Source organism: Chinchilla lanigera, unplaced genomic scaffold, assembly GCF_000276665.1.
Source record: "Chinchilla lanigera isolate Chin_1 unplaced genomic scaffold, ChiLan1.0 scaffold00010, whole genome shotgun sequence".
Lineage (NCBI taxonomy): Eukaryota > Metazoa > Chordata > Mammalia > Rodentia > Chinchillidae > Chinchilla > Chinchilla lanigera.
The window spans coordinates 17,841,571-17,868,061 of NW_004955411.1; positions in this window are offsets into that span (position 1 = coordinate 17,841,571).

Genomic DNA, 26,491 nt, shown 5'->3' on the forward strand with positions numbered 1-26,491 from the left:
GATCTAAGAAATTTAGAGAATAGCCTATCTTGATGCAATCCCATCAGAGTGCTTGTTAGAGGCTATTTTTTTTTAACACCCACAACAGTATGTGTTGAAATTCTAATCTCTAGAAACTCATCATGCTACTGTATGTGGATGTAAGGCCTTACAGAGATTACTAGATTAAATGAAGTCATAAGAGTGGCCATTACCCCACTATATTTAATACCTTAATGAGAAGAGAATATTTGAGTGTAATTATACAGTGGGAAGATGGGGTAAAGACCCAGGGGAAGATGGCCATGTACAAACCAGGGACAGAGGCCTGGAACCGATTCATCCATGAAGGCCCACAGAGGGGACCAAAGCTGCTGATGCTTGGATCTCAGTTTTAGCCTCCTGAACTGTAAAAATCTCAGCTTTTGTGGTTTAGGCCTCTGAGCTCATTGTACTTTACTATGGCATCCCTGGGAAACTAATGAAGTCCTGACAGGCCAAAATAAAGAGCTAATCCTGAAAACAGACATCAAAAAGAAGATACATCACATAAAACGAACATGTCTTTCCAAAATTCCATAGCCAGCAAAAATATCTTTCAAAACCCCAGGGAAAATATATGTTTAGACAAACAAAACGTGAGATAAGTCATTATCAGCAATCATGAACTATAAGATCTGTTGAAGGCAATTACTTATGCAAAGAAAATATGGTGTGGGAGGCAAATATTTAGATTTATGGGAAGAAATAAAAAGCATTTGGACTGGTAAAAGTGAATATAAATGTGAAAAACTTTTTCCCCTTTAAAAATTGTATTAAAAGATAATTGCCTCACTGAGCTAAAATGGTGGAAATAAAATCTATGTGAAAATAAAATGCATGAATACAAAAGAGGAAAGGATCAAAATGATATTGTCAGTGTGCTTATTTAAAGTAATACACTGTTATGAGAAGGTTAACTAGGATAATGTAGATGCAGATTGTCAATATCAGGAATGAAGGAGGGACATTGCTAGAGATGCTATATGTATCAAAGTGGAAATAAAGATCAAGACATCACCATGGCTGACTAGAAACAACAGGGCTCACAAGGCTCTCAAATGGCGTGCACCGGGAAGCATGTGTACTCAAAAATGCGGGGTGAACAAAGCCCCAAAGAACGGAAGGCAACTTGAAGAAGTCCACTGTGTGGATTCCAGTATCAGAGTATTTAGGAAAAGAAGCAGGGTAGCCCCTTGATCCCGACAGTGCTTACACCCAGGCCTGGAAAATTCTGTTCACCATGTTGGAAAAAGATCTAACTCTGTGATGGGAGAAGCTAAATACAGCAGCGGGAGCCTAGCCTAGGAGGGCCTAGCCTAGCATCTCCTATCCATTGTTTATCCGTCTTACTTCCTTTCTCTCTGGGAGAAGGAGCCCAGTGAATAAGGTATTAACAGGTCAGGCCCCTGAAGAAATTGACAGCCAGAGAATTAGGGAGCAGTGACTGAGCCAGGACTAGAGGGCCTTGGGAAAGAAAGGAACAAGCCTGCAGTCCTGGTTAGGAAACTGGAACCAGATCTAGAGAGGTCCGTGGGTCCATAAGTTGCAAGGTGAGCAGCCATTGCAGCTGGTGTGATCTCAGGGAGAAAAGACACTTGATCAGTGCCACAGTACGCCTTCTTCCACCACTCCCAGAGACACAAATAAGCTCTCCACCCACGGGGTATTTTGCCCTCTGCCCATGCTCCAAATGATGCAGAGCTCAAGGTCTATGCAGGAACACTCCCACTACCAGCCAAAAGCTGCCGATCGCTGCGAGGCCTAAACACTATGAATTTACAGGTTGGATATAGACTCTTTGGGGGGTACATACAGAGAATTTGAGGCAGGCAGGAAAGATGGTGAAGAGTGATGAGGTAGAAAGACTTGCATGGCATGTTCACTAGAGTGGCATAGAAAGAGAAGATGTAAGCAACTGTGGGGATGATCACAGAGGAAGGGGACAGAGTTGAGAAGGCTCCTTTGGACATCAGCAGAAGACTGGGTACTTGATATTGTGTCCCTTCATGCTGGAGGCATCGCTCCATGAGATAAAGGCAGAACAGCTGGGGACTTAGCTCAGTGGCACAGAGCCTGCCTGGCAAGCGCAAGGTCATGAGTTCGATTCCCAGTATGGGAAAAAAAAAAAAAAAAAAGGCAGAACACCTCTGGCTAGGTGTATCCATAGGAAGGCACCTGAAACCAAGCAAAGAACTGCCTGAAGAAGGAATAAAAAAGAGGCTCAGAGATTTGAATAGAACCCCAACCTCCTTTACTCATTGGCAGAAAAGAGAACAAATTATAGGAGAGGAATCAACTTAAACACCAGCACACTCATCCAGCTCCTGGACTCAACCACAGAAGACAGAATCTCAGCCTCTGACAACTGCCATAAGTGAACGTTTCTTCATTTACAAGCATAGAAGGAGGAGCACACTAGTTGAATTCTGACTGCAGTATAAATAAAATTTAGAGGAAAGAATACATCTCACTAGGAGAGGAGACATAGGAAGAAAAGTAAGTGATTAAGCAATAAAATGATAATGTAATGGGAGAACTCAGTAAATATCTTTCAACAATAACTCAAAATGCAAATGGCCTTAACTCTACAATCAAAAGACAGAGACCAGCAAATTGGATCCCAAAACAAAACTCATTGGTTTATGTCTAGAATAGGCAAACTTTGTGTAAAACACATGTAGAATGAAAGAGAAGCATGGGGAACTATATTCCATAAACCAGGAACCTGGAAGAATGCAAGAGCAGCTATCCTATTTTCAGACAATGTGGTCTTCAATTCAAAACTGATCAGAAGACACAGAGAAGACCACTGCATACCGTTAAAGCAAAAACTGTTAAATTTATCAAAAGGAAAGAAAAGATTTATATAAATTCAATTAGAAATGAAATAGGCACAATCACAATGGACACCACCAAAATTCAGAGAATTACAAGAAATTGAATTAAATTGCAAATTAGAGAAGCTAGAAGAAATTGATAAATTCCTAGATACACGTGAATTATCAAACTGAATCAAGAAGGTGTAAAATCCCTGCACAGGCCAAATAACAGGCAATGAAATAAAGATAGTAACAAAAGCCCTCCCGATGAAGAAGAGCTAAGGACACCAAGGCCTCTTCACCACAAAAGAGAACTTTGGAGAATTGATGCTGATATGCCTCACACTCTTCCATGAATCTGAAAGGGAAGAAACACTGCCTAACTCATTCCTTAAAATTAAAAAGGGATGCAAGAAAATAGAAAACTGTGGCCCATTTTCCTTCCAATGCATACATGTAAAAGAATCAATGAGTTACTTGCAAAAAAGAATGCAAACAGAAAGTTGAGTGAGCCATCACAACAGCTAAATGACTGATGTAAAGATAGGTACATAGATCAATGGGCCAAAGAAGACAGATACACACACCTATAGCACCATGCAAAACTCCAAAGAAGTTCTATTAACTCACATTCACTGATTTACCTTCAATGAATTCTATCTCTGCTTAATGGATCATTCATTACTGCTTTGAATTATACTTATATGTACAAATATTTTATATCCTTAAATATATTGTGAAATCATGAATAATATAGAATATTGCTTTATATTTTCATTCTTGCCCATAATATCTTGCCTTGCCATTAAAACTTTTGTTCATAAAATTCAGTCCCTTTTGCAGTAATTCAGTACTTTCTCAAAGTACTTTAAAGATCTTGATGACAGGAAGTTATCTGAAACATAATAAGTAATAAATACTTGCACAAGTAATCAATGTATGAAAAATTAATTTTAATTTCATCATCATGTAAAAGGCAAGTGAACTTGCCATCTTCATATAAAATTATATAAACAGAAGAACATTCATTAACTTATTTAACAAGGATTTATTGAGAAACTATAATTATCCAGGCAATGTTTTACATGATTGAAACAAATAGCACCAAATCCTTCTTATTGCCTTTTATATTGATAAAACAGCTCAATTTCTGCATTTTACATTACAAATTTTGTTTCCTTAAAATTTGACCATAATGCCACTTGTTTTAATAGATGCATGGCCATGATAATTATATTACTCTTGGGGTTGGGGATTTAGCTCAGTGGCACAGCACCTGCCTGGCAAGCTCAAGGTGGTGAGTTCATTTCCTGGTACCACAAAAACAAAACAAAAAACAAAAAAAAATTATATTACTCTTTATGTGGGTTTCTTTTTGGAAGAAATACAGCACACATCCATCAAATAAACAAACAAACAATACATATATATATAAAATATATAATGTATTACATATTATATATATATCACAGAGACAGAGAGATGCATATACAAATATATGCATATAACCTAAAACAGAGAAAAATAGTTCAGAGTTTGTTTATTTCTGGCTAAACTGTTTCTAAATTAAAGTTACTTCAGACATGATGCAAATGTAAATGAAAAATAAAACTACATTGATGATACCAATGTAATACTGTTCTTTTAATTTAACTGCTCTCTTGAAAGTTAATGGAGAATTCAGCAGGTTTATATTGTCATATTTTTCAAATTATTCTCAAAACACTCTTATTTCCAAATTATCAAGCATGGTATTGTGAGGAATTTTAAGTAATAAAAAAAGAAAGCATTTAGAAATGTTTACTCATTTTCTATCAATCTTATCCCATAATACCTTTTAAAATACTATAATTATATCAATGCTTTTCAGTAGGACAAAAATATAGGTTTGCATGAAATGTGTTTGAAAACTCATTTAAAAATAGGTGACCCTGGCTCCAGACTGTCCATATGAAAAAGAAAACTGACATTGTTTCTAAATTTAAAATATATATTAATCATCAATTTTTAAAAATTTTTTCATTGAAAGCTGTTCTTTCAAACATTCAATTCTATAAATATTTACTGGACACCTATCCTATGCCAGGAATTATTCCAGAGATTTGAGATGCATTCATGCTCTTGGGAAGCTTATATGGTAGCATGAAAAGAGGGAAAATTATTTTTAAGAAAATTACACTAAAGCACACACACAGGATCAGGTAATACTGCCATGGCAACTGAAGTTGAATAAAGTGTTGAGCAAGCTGGTTGCATCTTTAATAAGATCATGGGGCACTGTATTGAGAAGGGGTAGGCAGTGGCCATGCTATGTCTGATGAAAATCAGTCCAGGCAAAGTAAAAACCTGTACAAATGTTCTGAGGCAGGATTTGTGGGTAAACCCCTATGGCTGAGCAGGGTGAACAGAGAGAAAGGTGGTAAAGAGTAGGTGAAGGGAAGGTGAGAGAGGGGAGGATAAAGGAGAAATCAGAAGGATTATACTGGGCCTTTTAGGACGTTTTGAAGTCTATAGCATTTTCTTTTAGGGAAAAAAGAGTTAATAATTCTTCCCTTTTGTATTCAAGAAAAATACAAGGACCTCACAGAGAGCAGGCTCATCTTTACTGTTTCCGGGAAAGCTATCTACCCATCTACTCAAGGAGGCCTCCTTAATGATCCCCGGTCTCTTCTGGACTCTCAGTTCTTCTGGTCAGTATCACTTGATTTGCTGAACACACACTGAGTTCCTATTATAGCTTTACTTTCTGTGTTTATTAAGCATTGTCTTAAGTCTGTATGTGTCTAGAATGTCCTTCAACAGCTTTATGTGTTCAGAGCGGAGGCTTTTTCAAGGAAATTGGATCATGGGGGATGAACTTCCTCATGGGATTTGTCCCTTAAGAACTTCATAGCTAAACGTGCTGTTGGGAGCTGGGACCGATGTGTCCCTGGGGGCTTACATTTGGAGTGTACATCTCCCTCCCTGCGCTTCTGTTTTCTGTGTCTTCACACCATACCATTTCACTGCACTGCTTTTGCTGTGGAACCAACGGACAATGGGGTGACTGCCTTCAAACCTTGAACCAAATTAAACCTCTCCTCCTTTCCGCTGGGGTGTCAGGCGCTTTGTCCCAGCAATGAAAGAGCTAACACACAGATATTATAGCTCCAAGAGAGGGTAAGTTTATTGTCTTCCTTAATATAGTTACACCTTATGCAAAGAACTCAATGAATTTTTTCAATGAATAGTGTCTCTTAATACGAATGTCACTTTCTCTGTGGGAAGAAATACTTTATCTAGAAGACACAACGAACGTGCCATCATCCTGAAGATCATCCTGAAGCCTAACAAAAAGAGATGTTGCACTTTTAATTTCTTCTGTGTTATAAGCAAACATTTTATGCTGTTTCTATGTATTGAACTTTTATGAAATGAAAATTCTTCGCTAACCATGGTCCTTTTAATCATATTACTTAATAGGCTGTTAAATCTCACAGTCTGTATAGGCCCTACTTCATCCTTCAAACACAATGCTGGCTTTATAAGTGACCATGCTTTCAGTTAAGATAGAATGTAATATTCTGATACTGTATCTATTATATCTTTCATATGAAGTTCTATGCATTTGGCTACTCCATTTTCTTGATTATGTATTCATTCACCAAGCTTATTATTTTTTATTTTAATGAGAATTTGGCAAAAATGAAGTTACCAACATGATTTATTATTCTACTTTGAGTACATCATATTGGAAAATTCAATTATATGTCAGCTCTATGTCTTCATCATAGTTTTTCTCTACACATCCTATATTTGGAGAGTCATTCATGGCCCATTGGGAAAGGTTAGAACTATAATTAGACCTTTTCTCCAGACATTTGAGCAATGGAATGCATGAAGGTTAGTAGCAGGTTCCTATTAATTGCTCCCTGGTGGTTTTACAGTAAAGCTGTTAACTTATGTACTAGGGCTGCTCCCCATAGCATCCTTGCACTGACATTTGAAGCAGTGATTAGATGTCATTTCTTTCCAATACTTCATTGTTATTCAGGGGACACAATGAAAATCTTTCCCCTCATACTGCAGGGATCACAAATTCAGACACCAAAAAATGTCATCTCTGTTTCTTCATCCTCAGAATATTCTTTTTCAAAGTGAGTTTGTTCTGAAAACAGTGTGCGCACTGGACTCAGTTGAGCAGTGTCACTATCTTGTCTTTCAAACTAATGGGAACAAAGCAGAATCATTCTTTATGTGCAAAGTAGTGCACCCCAAGGGCAAAACATCTATCAGTATGAAAAATAGTCAAGTAACAACCAAGAAATTGTGTTTTGTGGAGGCTCATGGGTTTGATTGCATGTTGGAGCCAGCACACTGCCATGTTAGTTTTTTCAAATCTTGGAACGTAATAGTTTCTTGTTCAGATGTCTTTCTTATCATTTAGATAGCCTGAATTCAGCTATTCAGGTTTTGCTGTCAGTACACACCTGTAACTCAGCTAAGACTGAGATTTACTAGGCTGGAGAGCACAATTATCCTTCTGTCTCAATAATAAATTACAACTGCAAAGCCCTGCACTTTCTTCATTCTACAAATTCTTCACATAAATACTATGAGGTTATCATGCCTTGATAAAGAATGCACCCTTTTTTTTCCTGTTTCACAGCTTTTAACATATGTGTATAATATATGCAGGTGCATGTGTGAATACATATATACGTATATATGATTTGATTTATTTCATTTAACAGACACGTATTAGACATTATGTAGCAAAGTCTACTTCCATCATTTCCATTCTTATTGGCAAGGCCATTTCAGATATTTTCATTAAAAAAAGAAAAGACTGACTTGTTATATTTACCACACTTTAAAGCAGACATCTGATATATTACAGTCTCATGAAAAAATTACTTTCCTGCTTCCAGAATTGGCTAAAGCATAGTTTCAAAATTGAAATAATCATGATGAAACTCTGTAGTGAGGGGTCAAAGAAGTTAGGAGGATTATTAAACAGCTGGAAAATGGGACCAGAGGGGAAAGGTCCTGATAAGTGAGATTACTGAGGCCACAGAAGAGAAACTGGAACAGAATATATTTAGGTTTCTGATCTAAATTTATAACACTAGAATTTTAAGTGTAAGTAATGACATTTTAAAGACAACTGCTTTGTTGAAATTATTTTAAATACTTGCTTCATGGCTACAGGATAAAAAAAATATATTCTCTTTAGCTGTGAGTATATCCTTTAGTTGTCAGTGTTAGAGTCCATGAAAGAAGACTGATTTTTGAGTTGCCAGGGACAGTGAGCTATGATGCTTAACGCCAAAAGAGTGTGGTCAAATAACTTGCTGGCTATACAAATAAAACAGGATGAGGACGGTCACCCAAAAGAATGCCAGTAGTTGGACGAAGGAGACAGACATCGCGCAGAATGTGCAGGTCAAAGAGGATTAAATATTGTGGAAGGATAGACCATCATGAGATGGAGCTAGGAGCAGAAGATGTGAGAGTTTTAAAAGGTGTGAAATAAAAATAGATGAGAAAGTTTAAGAGGGTCTAAAAGTCTGGGAATTGGGTCATTACATTAATTTCTGGTCAGTAGTCAGACTTTGTAGAAGTGACAAAATGAGGGGAAAGATCTCGATGTAGAAATGTTTTTTCTTAAAGAAAAACACATGTGGATTAAGATTTAAACCACAGACTCTCAGAAGAAATGTTCTGGAGAGAGGCCTAACTGTGAAAGCATAAACTGAGAAATTTAGGACAGTTACTGCAAGACACGCCCTTTGGAGTTTCAGAATTTAAGAGAAGAGCTAAGAGGACATATGCACAAGAAAGAGTGATATCAAAGCAATACTTGTGGCTGGATGTGAAATGTGCTTTCATTCAATGTTTATTTATTGAATACTGGTTTGAAGTGCAAAGTGCTGTTCTAGCTGTGTGGAATTTACCAGAGAATAAAAAAATACAAAGATTCTGCCCATTTGGAGATTTTATCAGTATACATAGCATATATACTATATTTTATAGTATATATAGCATAAAACCACCAGTAAATATAATGAATGGGTAAGGTGCACAGTATTAGAAGGGAATTGAAGGGTTGAGAAAATGGAAAAGTAGGGCAAGTGAGGGGCTGGTCAGTGCCAGAGGGAGGGTCAGGCTGCTGTGTTATATGGGGTGATGGCCGCAGGCTTCGTGCAGTAGGAACGAGGACTTACAAAGGCAGACTACACGGCCATTGATGGCAAGAGTATCCCAAGCAGAAAAAATGGTCAGTGCAGATCCTTTAATGCAGGAATCTACAGAACTGCAAAGTAAGGATGGCTGCTGCTAAATGAGATAAAAGAAATAAAATAGGAGGCAGTGCTAGAGATATAAGTATTTTCTTCAAAGTTTTAACCCAGGTTAATGTCTCAGCTATGGAACTCAGAAAAGGAAACGTTCAGAAATTTAAAAGTTTAAAAATATTTTCCTAATCACTGCAGAACCATTTTATAGAACTCAGAATTATCTAGATAATGTTGGGGCTGGGGGTTTTAGCTCAGCGGCAAAGCGCCTGCCTGGCAAGTGCAAGGTCATGAGTTCGGTTCCCGGTACCGGAGAAAAACCAAAAAAAAAAAAAAAAAAAAGAATTATCTAGATAATGTTATAATACAGATTACTGCAGAAGGATATAAAAATATAACATTTATTTCTGCTGAAAGGAAGTAGAATTAGAAGTCATAGTTCCAGATTTTTCATGTTTCCTTTCTCAGAGTCATACATAAGAGACTCTGACTTCCACAAGTTTAAATTTGATGTCTTATATTCTATTAAAAACATTTTTAATAATAATTATTCTTCTTAGACAGCTTTTCTCTTAGCTTTCTACTTCAACACATTTTCCTGGTTGTGATTTCCAGACTCAAGTGTATACAAATTCAATTTCCTGTATTTTATATAAGTGGATTTGATTTGCTGTTGAGTTGCACTTTAAATTATAGTTCCTGATAATTGGAGAAAATACAAGCTTAAAAAGTCTTGTAATGTTGCACCTTCACTCTTTTCTGTAAGTATTTGAATTCAGCCTTTCCCTTCTCTTCACTCTCCCAAGGGGCAGGTGAGATTGACCTGTCCCCTTCTGCATATCCCCTGCTATTGCAAGTTTAGCTGGAGGCCAGCCGTCTTTCCATAGGAGCCCACTCATTACCTTTCTCATAGGCCACACCCTTATGATGTACTTCCAGTTAAGGAGCAGTTGGGGAAAAAAATCACCAGTTTCTAGAATTTGAGTTTTATTCCTGTTATAGTTGATACATTGTGTCAACTTGAGGAGTCTAGAAGCTTAAATAAGTGACTCAGCAGTTCTACATCCTAGGGTGCAAAGGACATGTCCTTCTTGCTTTAAAATGTTTATTGTGTCAACTTGAGAAGTTTAGATGGTTAGCTGTGTGACTCAGCAGGGAGCCAGGGTCCTTACTTTGTGTTCATCCTGAATTTGTATACGAGGAGGGCACAGAGATGGTATGGGCGTGAGCGGATAACTGTATACAACGTAAGGAGGGGAAAGAGGCTTGAACCCACTTGTGCTCTTGCTGCTTTTGTTGTCTTCTGCTGCCTGAAAGTGTTGCCCTTGTGCCTTGCCACCCTGCCTTGGAGCCAGCTGATTACGGCTGAAACCTCCACAAACTGTGAGCTAAATAAACCTTTCCTTCCTTAATCTTGGGTGTTGGGTACTTTGTCTCAACAACCAGAGAAAAGTAACTAAGACAATTCTCTTCTCTAGTGCCCTCCTAGGATTTCTAATCAAGGAAGGAGAAGTAGGCAGAGGCCTTCCACACCCATTGTAGATCACAATTCTCTTTCTTTCTCCACTGCCTATTTCATACCCTCCTCCAATTCCAGAAAGGGATTTTCTTTAGTCTTTTCATGGTATAGATGAAGCAACAAATGCTTGTACTGGGTATCTTCCATAAGTTATATTAAAAAGAAAAAAACACTTCTCTTGGGCATCAAACTCTGGTGCTTGATATTTCAAAGGTGGTGTCTAGAATTCAACTCTTACATTTTGGCTTTCAAGAATAAAAGGTTTGGATAGCACAACTAGTCCAGCTGAAGTCATTTTTAATGCTCATTTTTCAATTCAACCTTGAAGACAGCCACTGGATGCCTCAGCTGCAATGTGTGGAGAACTATAACGTAACAGGATAATTCATAACTAGTCCTCCATATAATACACATTTCGCCAAATGCTTGTCAGTTGTCAGCACTGAACAACTAATATGAGTCCAACTGGAATGTATTTCTAATTGATGCAAAGCAAATCATATTACATTTAATCTAAGACATTTGACTATTTCTATTTCATATTATCATTTTGCTTTTCCAAGTCCTTCTGAGATGGAGCACCTGTGAGGCAGTAGCTCTCTTCTGCACGGTGAATGCTAAATGAGGACAAATAACGTGGTCTCCTCTTCCTTCGGTTAAACTGCTCAATGGTCTGTACAACAGAGTTGCAAAACACATCTTTCTTGTCAAGCCAGCGAGCTGGGAAACAAGTGTCAACCAGGGAAATAGACAGAAAACCTAGCTTGGAGTTCAACTGAAAAACTAGAATTTTACAAAACTGTTCCCCAAAGTCCTAGTGTAGTCATTTTTAACATAGAAATAAAATATTAGTTTTATGAGCTATTTGTGAGATTACCTAAGATATTTAAAGTTCTTCGTGAGTACTTTATTATGCAGCTATAAGTTGTTACCATTAAAAATGAAAGTAATGAGCAGGAAAGCTAATACTTAAAAAATCAGGTGAGAACTTATGTTATTTCTACACTGTAGCCCTAGGAATTGTCAGTTTTGAAAGGACTTCGCTCCATATCAGCAGAGAATCTCTGTGCACTCCGCACTCAGTGGCACTTGTCAATGCAAAGGGACACTATAAAACATTACATTTCCTTTTGTTACAGGCAGCTGAATTAGATAGAAATATAGGCAGTCAGACAGGGCCAGGCTCTCAAAGGAGCCAATACGGAAGACAAGATACCTTGCAAATGGAGACGTATATGCTGAGGGCCAGACCTCAAGACAAGATTAAGCAAATGCACACACATACCTCCTGAGGGATGGAAATCAAGGATTGATATTCTAAATAGGTAGCAATCACCTTGAAGAGTCACTGACCCGCCCTCTACAGGAAAAGCCCTTGTTTTGTATTCAAGCCCGCATGCTATGACTTGCTTCCTCATTGGATCCTGATTTAATCAATTTTACCTGAACAATTCTTATTGGAAGACCATAGTTTTGTTCCACCTCATGCACACCTTGTGATTTCCCATCCCATCCCCCTATGTTGGACCAGCCTCACCTCATGGTTTTGCTCTATAGAAATCCCTGGAAAAGACAGTTTCCCTGGGCAACCCCCTTGGGCCCCCTTCTATCCCTCTCTGAGATATATTTCTCTCAATAAATATATTCTGCTCTTAACCTCCATTGTTCTGAAAATTAATTCTTCAATTTTAGAGAACACGAACTTGTCCCCCATATCTTTCAGGTTGGGAGTTTCTTTCCCCTATATCACTTTCAGGGTGGGACAAACAGTATTTTTGACTTATAATAACTAAAAAAGGAAGTGTGAATGATGTTCTATATCCTAGTACAGAACAAAGTGTTAATTTATTTTGGCTACAGTTCTATGAACTGTATATCAATTAATAGACAACTGAGGTAACATTGGTTCCTTTAAAATTACTTTCATGAAAACATGACAAGTTAATAAAATATGTTATCTATCAAGTATTTAAATAGCTTTTCCAAAATGAGTCAGAAAAAAGATACACAACACTTATGCTATATATTTCTTGGCTCAGTTTAATTGATAAGCATGCATTATAATAACTTAGAAAATTAAGTAAAAGAAAGGTGCAATGATTAAACTCTAACCTTTGCTTTCAGAGGAAAAGGTTGGTAGAATATTGTGTAAGACTTTACATCTTTTTCTACTTTTTGTATTACAGAGTTTCTAAATGACCTTTAATTGTAAAGTTAGATAACAGGTTTGGAAAATGCTGTTTTAATAAAATAATTTTAGACATAACACATGTGCCCGATTAAAAATTGTTACATCCCACTGAGGTGCAGAATGAAAGGCAAAAATTTAATTCCATCTCACCCCTCCTCTGATCATGTTTTCTTTATTTATTTAGCTTTTCTGTTGAATACAAGCACAGTTCTGAAGTGCGTCTTTTTATTTCCTGATTAATAGTTGCTAGACAGTGAGTCTACATCCTAGCTTCTTACTATCTTCTCAGATTGCTTAATTAGCCTATCGCAGTAGTCAGGGTTCTCTAGAGACTGTGAATAGACAGTAGATATCCGGATACTGATCCACAATAAGGAATTAACTCACAAGATTATGGAAGTAGAGCAGTTACAAGATCTGCCACTGGGTACCCAGGAGAACTAATTGTATGGCTTCAGTCCAAATGTCAGTAAGTGTGTAGCTTCTGCAGCAAGTGTGGGGAGCAAGAGGTCTCCCACAATCATGACCTTCCATTTTCTGGGTCTGTGCCCTCTCTCAGGTGAAGAATAAAGAAATGGTGTGAGGCTGACTCCTCTAGTGGAAAATGGAGAAATCAGGTCCCCACAGAGAATGAGGAAGTCAGAGAGGAAAGGTATGCTAACCACAGGTTTATTTATGGTGTTGCAGATGCAAGGACAACCTACCAGGTAGGAGGAAATACTACAAGGTAGAGGGAATTCGACTGAGTTTCCTGAGGGTCAGGGAACCAGTGTACTTCTACTTACAGGGAGTGGGTTCTAAAAATAACTGTTTTACTGATTGATAATAATCTAAACCAAGCAGGGTCTTAGCCTTTGTTTCAGGGTTGAGGAAAGGTTAGGGGACTAGGGACGTAAAGTGTATACATGTAATAATTTCATAAGTACAATAAGCTTGTGGAAAATAGACAACTGTCAGATACCCATGTCATGAGCTAATTCCCTGCCTATGCCCCCCTCTAACTATCCTTACAAGTGTAAAACCCAAGAGGTACCAATGTTTCAGTTCTAATTCAAAGGCAGGAAAAGACAAATGTCTTAGCTCATTCCAGTCTTCCACAGGTCATCCACGTTAGGAAGGGCAACCTTCCTTAGTCTATTGATTCAGATCTCTCTTGGATTCAGAATCCCCTTAGAGAAATACCCACATCGCATGACCAAATATCTGTGCAATCCACTGCTTAGTTAACCTGATACATTACATATATCATCACACCTATTGTTACTGTTGTGGTTATTTAAATACCTCTGGTGATTGTACTATTTATTTATCTAAATTAAAATCACAGCATTAGTTCTCACATGTTAAACTGAGTATGCCCCTAAACTTACCCTTCTTCTCATCACTAGTTTTTACCTCCTCCATCTACCTCTGTCTACACTGCCATTGCTTTTTCTGCCTTACCAAGTTTTGTAAATGTTATATTTTGCTCTGTAACTATAGGTACATCTTCCATGATATGGCAGTAGTTCTGAATCTTGGCTGCATGTTAATTACCTGGGGATGCTAGAAAAAATGATGCCAAACTTCGCTTCAAATTAAACCAGGATTTCAATGGTAAATTAGGCTTTCTTATAAGATAGCTTAGTAATTGTGTTAGTCACTTTCCTGTCTCTTTGACAAAATTTCTGACACCTACAATTTACACAAGGACAGGTTTCATTTAGTCCATCAGCCACCCATGTCATGCCCTAATTCCGTGCCTGTGATTCAGGGAATAACCTCATAGATTCAGTCTATGGTGATCTGGGTCCGACGCAGAAATAGCATGGTGGAAAGGCATCCAGAGAGAAGCTTCTCACCCCAGGGGGTGGAGAAGAAGGGAGAAAGGGAGGGAGACACCTCAGCAGTCACGCCCCAGTGACACACTACTTCCAACCAGGCCTCCCTTTCTAACAGCACAGTTAGCTGTAAGCTCACATCCATGGATCAGTCCACGGAGTGTATAAAAACTCTGTGATCTAATCGCCTCCCCGAACCCATGTGTCTGAACAATGAGACCTTGGGAGGACTTCTAGAGGTAAACCTTAAATAATTCTAATGTGCCATCAACATTACATATTGTAGTTACATTCATTGACACTAAAAACTGAAGACCAATGAGTAGCACTTACACTATTACAAAAATGTTATTAAATATAATACCAAATAATGTGTGTATGTGTGTGTGACTACCCTAGAGGAACAAATATATTCTTATTTTACTAATCCTATTTGGCATAAAGGAGGCTTACATCAAGTGTCAGGTTTATGCCCTCATCTCTTATATTTCATCATCTAAGCAAAGTCCCATCATAGTATATTTAGGGTTAGATTTATCTCAGGTTTATTGTTTCTCTCCATTTTCAGAGTAATTTATTTTTTCTCTTTCTATTAATGGAAGAGTCTTATGTTTTCATTATAGTTTGATAATGTTGCCAATTCCTCAGCTTACAAATGAGGGCACATAATTTACCTATTTCTTAGATTTATTATTTTAGAAAGAAAAAGTTATACAAATCCCCAGTTTTAAGAATTTTATTTTTGTTCTTGCAATTGATTAGATATTTCCAGAGATTTCTTCATTCAAGTCATTTCCCTTGAGAACTTTTTGTGAATTTCATCTTACTAAAATATCCCTATTTACTCAGCTTTCTCCCCAAATGCTCTCGGGCTAACTGAACACACTGCAAGCCAGTTCTAACTGTACTACCCAGAGTTAGTGTAGACCCCAGAGGGTAAAGACCGTGTTCTCCACAAGACTTCCCTCACCTCAGACATCAGCCACAGGTCACTTACACTTCGGACCAAAGGGTGAGAAATTTGGTGTTCTAATGACCCCTCGGGCACTGTAATTCACTAGAGGGAATAACTGAACTCAGGAAAGAGTTATATTTATGATTTCAGTTTTATTGTAAAGGCTACATCTAACATGTGGTCTAGGAAAGAATGCAGCATTTCTGTGCCTTCTCCCCATGGGAAAAGGAAGGATCACTCTCCTGGCATGTTAATATGTTCCCCAAGTAGGAAGCCCACTCACGGTTTGTCTGAGGGTTTCATTATATAGGTCTGACTGATTATACCACTGCTACCTAACTGAACTCCGTCTCCTGCCTGCCTGTCCTCCTTGGAAGTCAGGTTGCTAAATTATTCCAGCCTTTTGATTATGTAATCCCTCTTTCTGCTGACCGGTTCCCATCCTGAAGCTATCTGGAGGCCCTACATGACTAACCTCATTATCATAACAAAGGCCATCCTATCAGTCAGAATATTTCAAAGGTTTTTTGAGCTTTGTGCCAGGAAGCCAGTGCAGAGACCCGAAAAATTCTTTATTGTATCATACCATTTAACATGGTACGTAGGTAGAGAAGAGGAAAAAGAGCGTGCTGCTTGATTTTGTTCCATCAGAAATTGTGGTGGTCAGGTCCCCATGTCGCTGTGTATTCCACTATAGTAATTTATTTGTACTAAGAAAGGTCCAGTATTTCTCATCCTTTTATCATCCTTTTAAATTTTTCTAGTGGTTCCTATAGCTAAGCATGTAGTAAGGTGTAAAGTAAGCTTTATATTTTCTCATGTTTCAGTGTCTGTTTAAACAGGCTGTGAACACCTTCCCACCTGACCAGTTATCCCTGGGTAAGAAGGCTGATCTGGACCAAAGTCCCTCTTCCCCTCCCTTGGCTGTGATTAATGAGATTCATATGTAGTAGTGAATGCCTTGTGCCTTTGGCCTCTGTGTTTCACTCTGACAGTTAATAAAGGCACTTGTACAGATGTTTATCCTCCTTTCTGCCTCAGTCTCACTCTCAGTCTTAATCTCAGTCTCTGTCTCTATTTTTGTCTCTCTCTCTCCCTCTCTTCCTTCTTTTTCCTCTCCTGCATTTGCTTGACTGAGCCTAATCCTCCGGAGCTCCTCCCTCGTGACTCCTGCGTGGCATGCTCTCCTACTGTAGCTCTTGTTTCTAGGACCTGTGAAGGTAACAGATCTTTCGGTTTATACGCTTTATGCCATGTAACTTCTTTGGCCATACTTGAATGATCTTTAAAAACCCCAGAAGTACTTACTGCCCCATTTACAACACAGCTGTCCTTCCTCAGTCAGAGACTCCACTCTTTCCATGCCAAGACTTAAAATAACTGGCTAGTCCTAACGTTAGTACATTTTCTGTTCTGAGCACATATAATACACAGAATAGAAAGAATATGCTTTATACAAATCAAGCAGCTAATAACCTTATATATCATACCTAATATTTATTCGGGGCCGCCAGTATTTGTTGATATGCTACTTTACTTGCAATATGTCATTTACCTCTCACATATATTAGTGTTGTTTACATTTCACAGACCCCAAAGCCTGGAAATGTTACTTAACTTGCTGTCATTCACATAGTTTATCATGGCACTGTACTAGAATTCGAACTGAGGCTTACACAACTTTAAAGTCTATCTTAGCTGTGATACCATATTGCTTGCTGCCTTTTTGCATTTGAACTACTCGAGGTGAGGGTTAATGATAATAATGCCTTCGGAAGATACTTGGAAGGCAAGGAATGATATTTTTTTTCTTAAGAGTACAGTATTTCAAAGGATGGCATCCTTCTATTATTGTCTGGAAACAACCTTAACACATAGTCATTTAGTCATTTCATCTCTTATTTTAAAGAAAGAAAGACTCCATATATCTTTTTTCGTCTATACTGAAAGTGGTATCTTTCATCTTTTTATCATCCTTTTAATTTTTTCTAGTGGTTCCTATAGCTAAGCATATAGTAAGATGTAAAGTAAGCTTTATATTTTCTCCTGCATCTGTTTAAACAGGCTGTGAACACCTTCCCAGAACAGATTTTCCTTGAAGAAACCTTCAGTGACGGCTTGGGGACACTTGCAGTTGTTATGTTTAAAATGTAGAATCCACATATCCCACATTTTTAAAAAGTCAGAGTTGCAGTAATAGAGCAAATGTCCACCTATTCTGAACAAGTATTTAGTGCTGGAGGATATATATATATATATATATATATATATATATATATATATATTTGGAGAGCTGTTATCAAAAAAGTGCTTTACTGAATTTGAAAATGTTAGGGAGTTTGGGGGGATTATTACACTCAACTTCTTCATCCTGCCTGAGGTCATGTAATTTGTGTCCATCCAGAACAAGAAATTGATGGAGGAAAAGTGATTCCATGTACTTCCCCATTCTCAATGGTGAGCATTTGATTTATTCAGTCTTTGTACTTTTTTTTAGTAGTGAAGGGGGTATCAGATCAGAGTGCTGCCAACCGCCTGTATTTTAGAGAGGTTGCAGTATCTTCCAGGTCACATTTTCTATATCTTTTATAATCTGCTCAGCTTCTGAGAAATTATTGCCATTTTCTACTTCCTATAATCAAAATGTCAGTGCCTCCCTCCAAATAGGTTTTGCTTCTTGACTATGAACATACAGGCCCATAAAAAAAGCTCATGTGAATCAAATTTATAGGGACAGATCAGTGGCCTTATTTTACATAAAAGTACAAGAGCTATTTTTTAACGGCTAGAAAACAACCCTTTTCATAGAAAAGATCGGAGAGTTTCACTCCATAAACAGATTATTTACTACAGTTTTGGGGAGAGAGGGATAACTCAGTGCAAAGTAGAAAAATCTTTCCCTTTGTAATAAGGAGAATAAAGTTATAGACAGTGGGATGTAAATCCTTCAGAGCCCTCTTAAAAATAATCATCTAGCATAAGTGCCACTTTGCAGATTCTTTCCTTAGACTCATCTCTGCTGGCATTGTTTCCAACGCTCTCTTCTCTTCCTGTGAAGGAGGCCGAAACTGGTTGACAGAAACACAGCCCAGTTGCCTTTCCTACTCTCAGGCTGTACAGATGCTCAGCTTGGATAAAGCTTCCAGAAAGAGGCAGGGCTTGGAAGTACCTTGGCCACCACGAGCAAAGAGGATTTCGAGAAACTGGCAGTCACTATTCAAATATATTTAGGGCACTTGGAACCCAATTAGAGTAATTGAAGTTAAGCAATTTAATGAAAAGATTGGATTCAGTCTGCTTGCTTTCCCAGTCATTAAATTTTAGTGAGCCTTGCACTCACTCCAGTTCTAAGACTCTTGTGTTTTTCTTTTTTTTCCCCCAGAAGATAAATGGCTCCTTCTTTTCCTGTCATTGCTCACAAGATGTTCAAAATGCCAAAAATAAAATCATTTCTGCACTTGATAAGAGGACATGAACATGCTTAGCCAGATGGCAGACCTGATATTCTTATCAAGATTCCTGTCCACTGACATTACTATGTTCTGCTAAAACACTTAAAATGCTTTTGTATTTTCCCATTGGAAAGTCACATGCAAAGAAAATTTTAAAATAGTAATGACCAAAGCATATTTCTTTCACTTACTATCAGCTTTTCTCTTGAAAATGATCAGAAAATTTCTAAGCTGAATATCATTCTCCTTTTTTATCTCATGTGTTGATCTTCAGGTGGCTTATGATATTATTGTTGATTTTTATGCATAAAAATTTTTATGCATAAAAATAAAAAATTGCTCTGATGTCTCAGCTTTTCAGAACATAGTATTGAAGAGCTCACAGATACATGCAGATATGCAAAGGACAAACATGACACCTCTAAGAGTGAGAATTCTGACTCTGAAGATTAAGGAAAATTTTAGAAATTAAAGAACAAAGTCTCAGGAACTTGCTTTCCATGAAGATGCTTCTCCTAGTGCAGAGATTTGTTTAGTTTTCCTTCTGTTGCACAAGGTGGCTGCCTCAGGCCCACTCCTAGCGCTGTTTCAGTGCAGAGAGAATTCACCATCCGGTCTTGGGTCTGAATTTACCAATGAAATGCCAAAGTCCCCAGCCCTCCCTCATACCCACACTTCAAAATGAACACTGCCAAAGACACTGTGGGCTTGTTGAAACCAAGAAAACAATTTACAAATTAATCAATTAGCTCATGTTTAAACTTACTGCTAACAAGGAAATCATTTATTTGTCTAATAAGCTGTAATTTGATGACAGGCCATTATTGCCCATTAAAAAATGAAGCTGTGTTTGCATATCAAAACTAGGTGCATACTGTATGTTTTATTCCACACTGAGGAGGTACTTGATAAAACTAACCACTTTCAATGCCACATAAAGTAGGATTTATAAAAAACTGACATTTATCATTAAGGATTTATGTACAAGACATTATTATTGTTCTAAATGTGTGATCTGGTGTGAGAAATGATACAATGAAACAGTAAATATTTTGGAATGAGGATATCAGGATTTTCATCCTAGTCCTACCACTTTATAGGCTGTGTGATTGCGGACAAATTGATTGACCTGTCTGAACCACACAAACTGTACTGTGAACAAATAATACCAAGATTTCAGGGACAGTTTACAAAACTGCACATACCTTCATAACAAAGACATTATGGCCAGGAATGTAGCTCAGGGCATAAGCACTTGCCTAGCAAGCATGAGGCCATGAGTTTGATTCCCGGATACAAAAACAAAAAAAAAACCAAACACAGACATCAACTTACACCAGTAACAATGACAAAGTAAAACACTAAATAAAAATAGTTAACATTCAAGAGAATTATATCAAATTGGTTGGTAAATAAATGAATACATCTATAAAGTAGACAAGCAATATATTGAGCTCTTAAAAATTTTAACTCTCAATTTCAGTTTACTTGTTGCATGTGCAATCCCTGACAAAAACAGTTACTTGAAAAAAATCTATGTAGAAAGTTGGTCTGCTAGTATATATTTGGGTTATGTTCAAGATTACTCACAGGATTTGCTAAGAGCATAGAATCACTATCCCATGCCCACACAATCTGTTTTAGTGAAGCTATTGAAGGTCATAAGAATCCGTTTCTAGCAAATGGCCTAGTTGATTTTTATACAGTAATAGTTGTATAAAAACAAGCATTCTGGACTACTCTTTTTCTTGAGTTCCCTAGAACATTTATTAAATATTAATAAACACACGCAAAATATTTATTATGGGTCAAGCACTGCTGTAGTGCTTTGGAAATATTAACTCATGAAATTTCCAAATAACCCTGTGGGGAAGCATGTGGCATTACAAGCGTTCTAAGTCTACAAAGAAACTGTGACCCAGGAAAAGTATTCCCAGTGCCTGAGGTAGCAGAAGTGGGAAGGCAGCAGAGCAGGTGTTCTGACACAGGCAGTCTGACTCCAGAGTCCCTATTCTCAGCCACTAGACTATGCTACTTCTCTAGTTTATAGTCTTCTTGCATAATGTCTAAAAATCTTTTCATTAATTTGAATGAATTTAAAATAAATCATTTTGAATTTTGCAACCATCATTGAGCTCTGTCAGGAGCTCTGTCGGGTATGAGACTAAATGAAGGGTACACAAAGACCAAATAGGGCTGTGTCTTCACATCCAGGGATCACAAATGGGTGAAGCTTTTTAACATGGGAGCAGCTGCTGCCAGGGACTTAGGGCCACGGTATCCTAGCTTGTTTCTACCAGGAATCAGGAACTGAGACAACGCATCATATGTAAGGAATTTATTTTCAGCAGTAATGTGAGTACAGTGGGAGTCCCAGAAGGTTGTAAGAGAGAAGGTGGGACATGCAGACAAGGGTCTCTCACTGAACTAGTCAGCACTATGAGCACTTGGGGCTCCACCCCTTGGCTACTATCAGAAGCCATGTGGAGAACAACACCCTTGATGATGGCCCAAGAGAACTTAATGCATTGCTCTGTCCTCTTTGGTATGGCTTGTCCAGTAGGGTGTTATTGCCCTCACCCTGGTTTGTGGTGGAAGAGAATGGCTGCAGGATTCCACAAGTGCATAGGTAGCAGCACCTGAGAAGTCTGCCAGGCTCCGGACATAAAAGAAATACTTGTTACAGCTCTGTACAACTGGAGGAAAACAGTGATTTCTAAATGTTTGCTACTCGGTTTGTGGCCCAGAGTCTTGCAGGATCATCAGGGAGTATGTTACACATGCAAAATCTCAACACTGCCTCAGAGAGAACAAACCGGAAACTACTTTCCTCCAGATCTCTAGTTGATTTATATGTGTATAAAAGCATTGGCCCAGATGCTATAAATGGGGACTTCAGAGGTTTCTGATATTTGTAGTTTAAAAGGCCACTGATGACCTACTCTGTCCTGCTCCAGATTTCTGTTTTGCCCTCTTCTCCTTGCACTAACTGTGCTCTGGCCATACGGACCTTCCTTTGGTCAAATAACCTGTCAGTTTCTTCACCTGCTCACAGTCTTTACTAATGCCTTTTCCCCTGCCTAGCATATTCTTGCTTTGTCCCTCATTTCCAATTCTTTTCTGTCCTTTGAGTCCCATCTTACATAATACCTCTGAATAGGGGCCCCTTCTATGCAAGCTAAAGAAATTAGGATGTGCATTCTCGCTCTCTAGCTTTAATTTTTGCCCTCATAGCACAATTTATAATTTATAATTGTGTTCTAAATTTTTCTTTTACCCGTTTTGTTATCTGTATCTCCCACTAGGTTATAAACTTTCTACAAAGATGAAAGTGCATATGAGGGTTGACCACTGCACACCTGGAGTCTAACCTAGTGTTTAACAGATAGATGGTAAAACATAACATATATTTGTTAAATGAATGACTAAAGGAAGTGTCTTGGTTACTTTTCTCTCATTGCTGGGACAAAATACCCAAGGCCCAAAATTAAGGAAGGAAAGGTTTATTTAGCTTACACTTTGTGGAGGTTTCAGTCCATACTTGGCTGGCTCCGAGGCAGAAGACAGCAAAGCAACAAGAGCAAAGGGGGGAATGGCAGCCGAACAGCAATGCAGCCAGAGCAAAAGGGAGGAATGGCGGCAAGCAGCTTCTTTCCCTGCCTTACATTGTAAACAGGCTACCCCCACCTAAGGGGCATGTAACTCTCACATAATCTCCATGCCTTCCTCTTCCACAGGCTCAGGACGTATACAAAGGAAGCACCCTGGCTTCCTGCTGGGTCACTTAGCCAAACCTCTAGACCCCCCAAGTTGACATAATGTATCAACCATAACAAGCAAACAGAAAGATATACTTTTAACTTTACAGTTGTGTTAAATCTTGAGTTCTATTGGTAACTTGGGCTTCGACACTAGTCTCATATTTCAGGTTTTTTTATCTGTAGGTAGAGATGATACACACCCCATGGGATGATTGGTGAGTGCCTTTTAGAAGTCTCCTCTCCCTAGTGTTGTCTTTGGTTTGGAAAATCTTAGAATGTTTTAGGGACAATAGGATGTTTACCAGCAAATAGAACTAAGCAATATAATCATCAGGCAAATTTCAAACAAATAATTTTGACAAAGTATTGTACTGGCTAAAGAGTTTTCTTCACTCAACACACTATTCAAAATCCATTTTCATGTCAGGCATCTACTTCTTCTTTTATATCAGAAACCAAAAGTATAAATAAAGATAACAATAAGAGATAGACAATAGGAAATGGAGAGATAAAACTTTTGAAAATGAGACAGGGACAACTGGGGGAAGGAGAGAAGAGAGGATGGGAAATGAATGAAATAATAAATGAGAACTCTTACATACATGTACCAACTTCCCAAGAAAAAACATGGTCAGTATGCACCACAAGCATGGACTGATAAGCAAATTGGAAAAAATCCTATGTAGTATACACTATTGTAAAAGCCAGTGTTACAATGGGAAGCAGAAGTGACCTATAATATAAAATTTGTATCCAACTCACAGACCTCATCTGGTGGTCTTGTCTTTTCATTGTTTTTTTGTATATTTTGGTAAATCATATTTGCATGGGGAGAGTCTTTAATTCCAGCTCCTGGTGTCTTGGCATCAGGAAAACTTCCTAGAGCCATGGTTTTGTCCCAGGGTTTAACATCAGTATATTAGATTTCTATTTCGCAAAGCTGAGATATTTCTGCTGTAATTATTTAACACAAATCACAAAGAAAGGGTTTAGATTTCATTAGACACCATGTTCTTCTTCTACATGTTTTTGTTTTTACTCTGGTTTCTGAGTTATGTAGTATGCAATGTCCTTTATACCCAGTGATGTTCTGACTATTTTTCTTTCATGATTCATGAAAGGTAGAGAAATACTTTAAAATATTACCACATAGCTAAGTAAAAATATGTTTGGCAGAAAGTAGAAAGTTTTTCTTTTTTTTTTTTTTCCTCCGGTACTGGGAACCGAACTCACGACCTTGTGCTTGCCAGGCAGGCGCTTTTGCCGCTGAGCTAAATCCCCAGCCCCAGAAAGTAGAAAGTACAACGGGTGCACAAAGAAGAGAGTAGTGATCAATTCTGCCCTAGTGTGAGAGAATATCAAGAAAGCTTTGTGGAAGAAGACATGTAGAAGTCGGTGTTAAAAGTTACTTAAGAATTCGGCAGTCAGAGAAGAAATTAAAGACATTTTCTGCTGAGGAAAAGGCAAGGTGTATGTGGAAGTGTGTTCTCTTCAGGGGTGATTTCAATTTACATGTCCATTAAGTACATGTTAGAATAACAGTAAAACAAAGAGTGTCTAAACAACCGTTTTTTGACTTGGCAGGGCAAAAAGCTCAAAGCAGTGGCTGCAGCGGTGTTGACTTGTGTATCAGTTTGGAAGTTTTCCTGAAATCAGTGTGTGTGTGTGTGTGTGTGTGTGTGTGTGCGTAGCAAGGATGGGTGGTGTATGGAGGCTGGAGACAAATAGAGACTGAAAATAAGGACGTCAGTAAAGACCTTCTCATGGTGACCTAGATTGAATTTGGAGCCATTGGTTTGATTTTCTTCTCTTTTTTCCTTTTTTTTTCTTTTTCATTAATGAGACATTATCTTTCAATTCCCGCTGTTGGCTGTTAAATTTTTTTTTTTAAATTGACTATATCTTCTGCTTGTTCTTTCTTGAAATGCAAATGGAGAAAAGTATGCAAAGTATAATAATATACATGGACACACACAAAGAGAGAACCACCAGAAGATATAAACAATATTCACACATTCCCATGTAAAATTAATAACTTTATATCAACTGTCATGATGACAGCAACATTTAAATATGAATTCACATGTTAACAGATTAAGTCAAAACTAGTACAGATCCAAAAGTCCATCCTGGTGACAAAGTAATTCAACTTTTAAAAAATTCTTCAATAAACAAATAGAAAAGCTAGTGGGAGATGTTTTTTGTTCAATCTGCCCCTGGTTGATTGAGAGTTACACTCCCACATAGCTCTCTAGACTAAGCCAGACGAGAGCCTGACATAAATGTAAAATGTTCTGTGAAATGCAAATGTAGTTTACACTCAATTACACTGAATTTTGAGTTACTCTTATCATATTGTTTTAAACTAATATTTTATCACAGATTTAGTAGAGAGTGGGTAAGAAAATAGGAGAAACGGTTTTGAAGTTGTTCACAACTAAATATTAATACATCATTTTTAGAACAAAAAATGCACACTCCTGTCTATACTTTCTGGCAATGGTCAATACCTCGACTGTGTTGGCTTATCTGCTATATAAAAAATTAGCTTAAAATAATACTAACAATGTGAGTGTATGACTATAAAATGTGAGCTCTAAGTCTAGGGTTCTTCTGTATTACTCTGACCTTTCAGTTCAAGGTCATTAATCACTACCACTTCCTCTGTAAACTCAGCATGCTACAAATATTAGAGGATTGAGGAACAATCAGATACATAATCAAAGGAAAGCTAGCACATTTTGAAATAGTTTTCTGTAAGCTCTAAGACCTCAAATTAAGAGTAAATAATAAATCAATCAATACAAATATTCATCACCAACACTATTTTACCTATGAGTTTATACAGAAAATCACTATATATTTAACCTCCTAATATTATTTAGAGAGAATTTCTTCTGTTTATCCTCATGCCATCTCCCCAGCAAAGAGTGGTAGTATTAATTTTTAATCCCATGTTAAGAAAACAGAGTAATGTAGGAACCTCCCTGCACAACGGTAGTGGATCTGACTCCAAGAAAACATAATAGTACAGCGCATACTGCATGAGTGAGCAGTGTTGTTAGTTGACTTACAGCATAAGAATGTGATGCCTGAGGAGCTGTACCTGTCTCTCTATGAGTTACTTCAGTCTTCACTTTGGTCCGTCTGGAATCTTTCAAGGAAAGATTTCCAATTAGATAATATGCAATACAAATAAAGTTGTACTCGTTAATGGAACTTATTTTTGTTTTTTTATGATTTTTCATTTAAATGATTTATCAGCAAATAGACGCCTAATTCTAATAATATATTTCTTATGTCATTTGTTTCATTTATAGCTTTTCTCATTCACATACTGGCACAGTATTGAGTTAAGATAATCTATTAAAAATAGTGGAGTCTTTCTGTGTTTCTATTATTTAGCTGGGAAGTGTGTGTGTGTGTGTGTGTGTGTGTGTGTTTCCTGGTCCATGTTCTATTATTGCTCAATCATTTTTTCTTTCATTACTGTTTTCAAACATATATTTTATTAATGAAAACTAATTTTACCAAATATTGGGTTGCACTGTGGCACATAATATACTTTGATCGTATAAGTTAGTCACTTTTGGCTGGGGGTATAGCGCAGTGGCATAAGTGCCTGCTTGGCAAGCACAAGGTGGTGAGTTCAATCCCCTGTACCACAAAATAAATAAA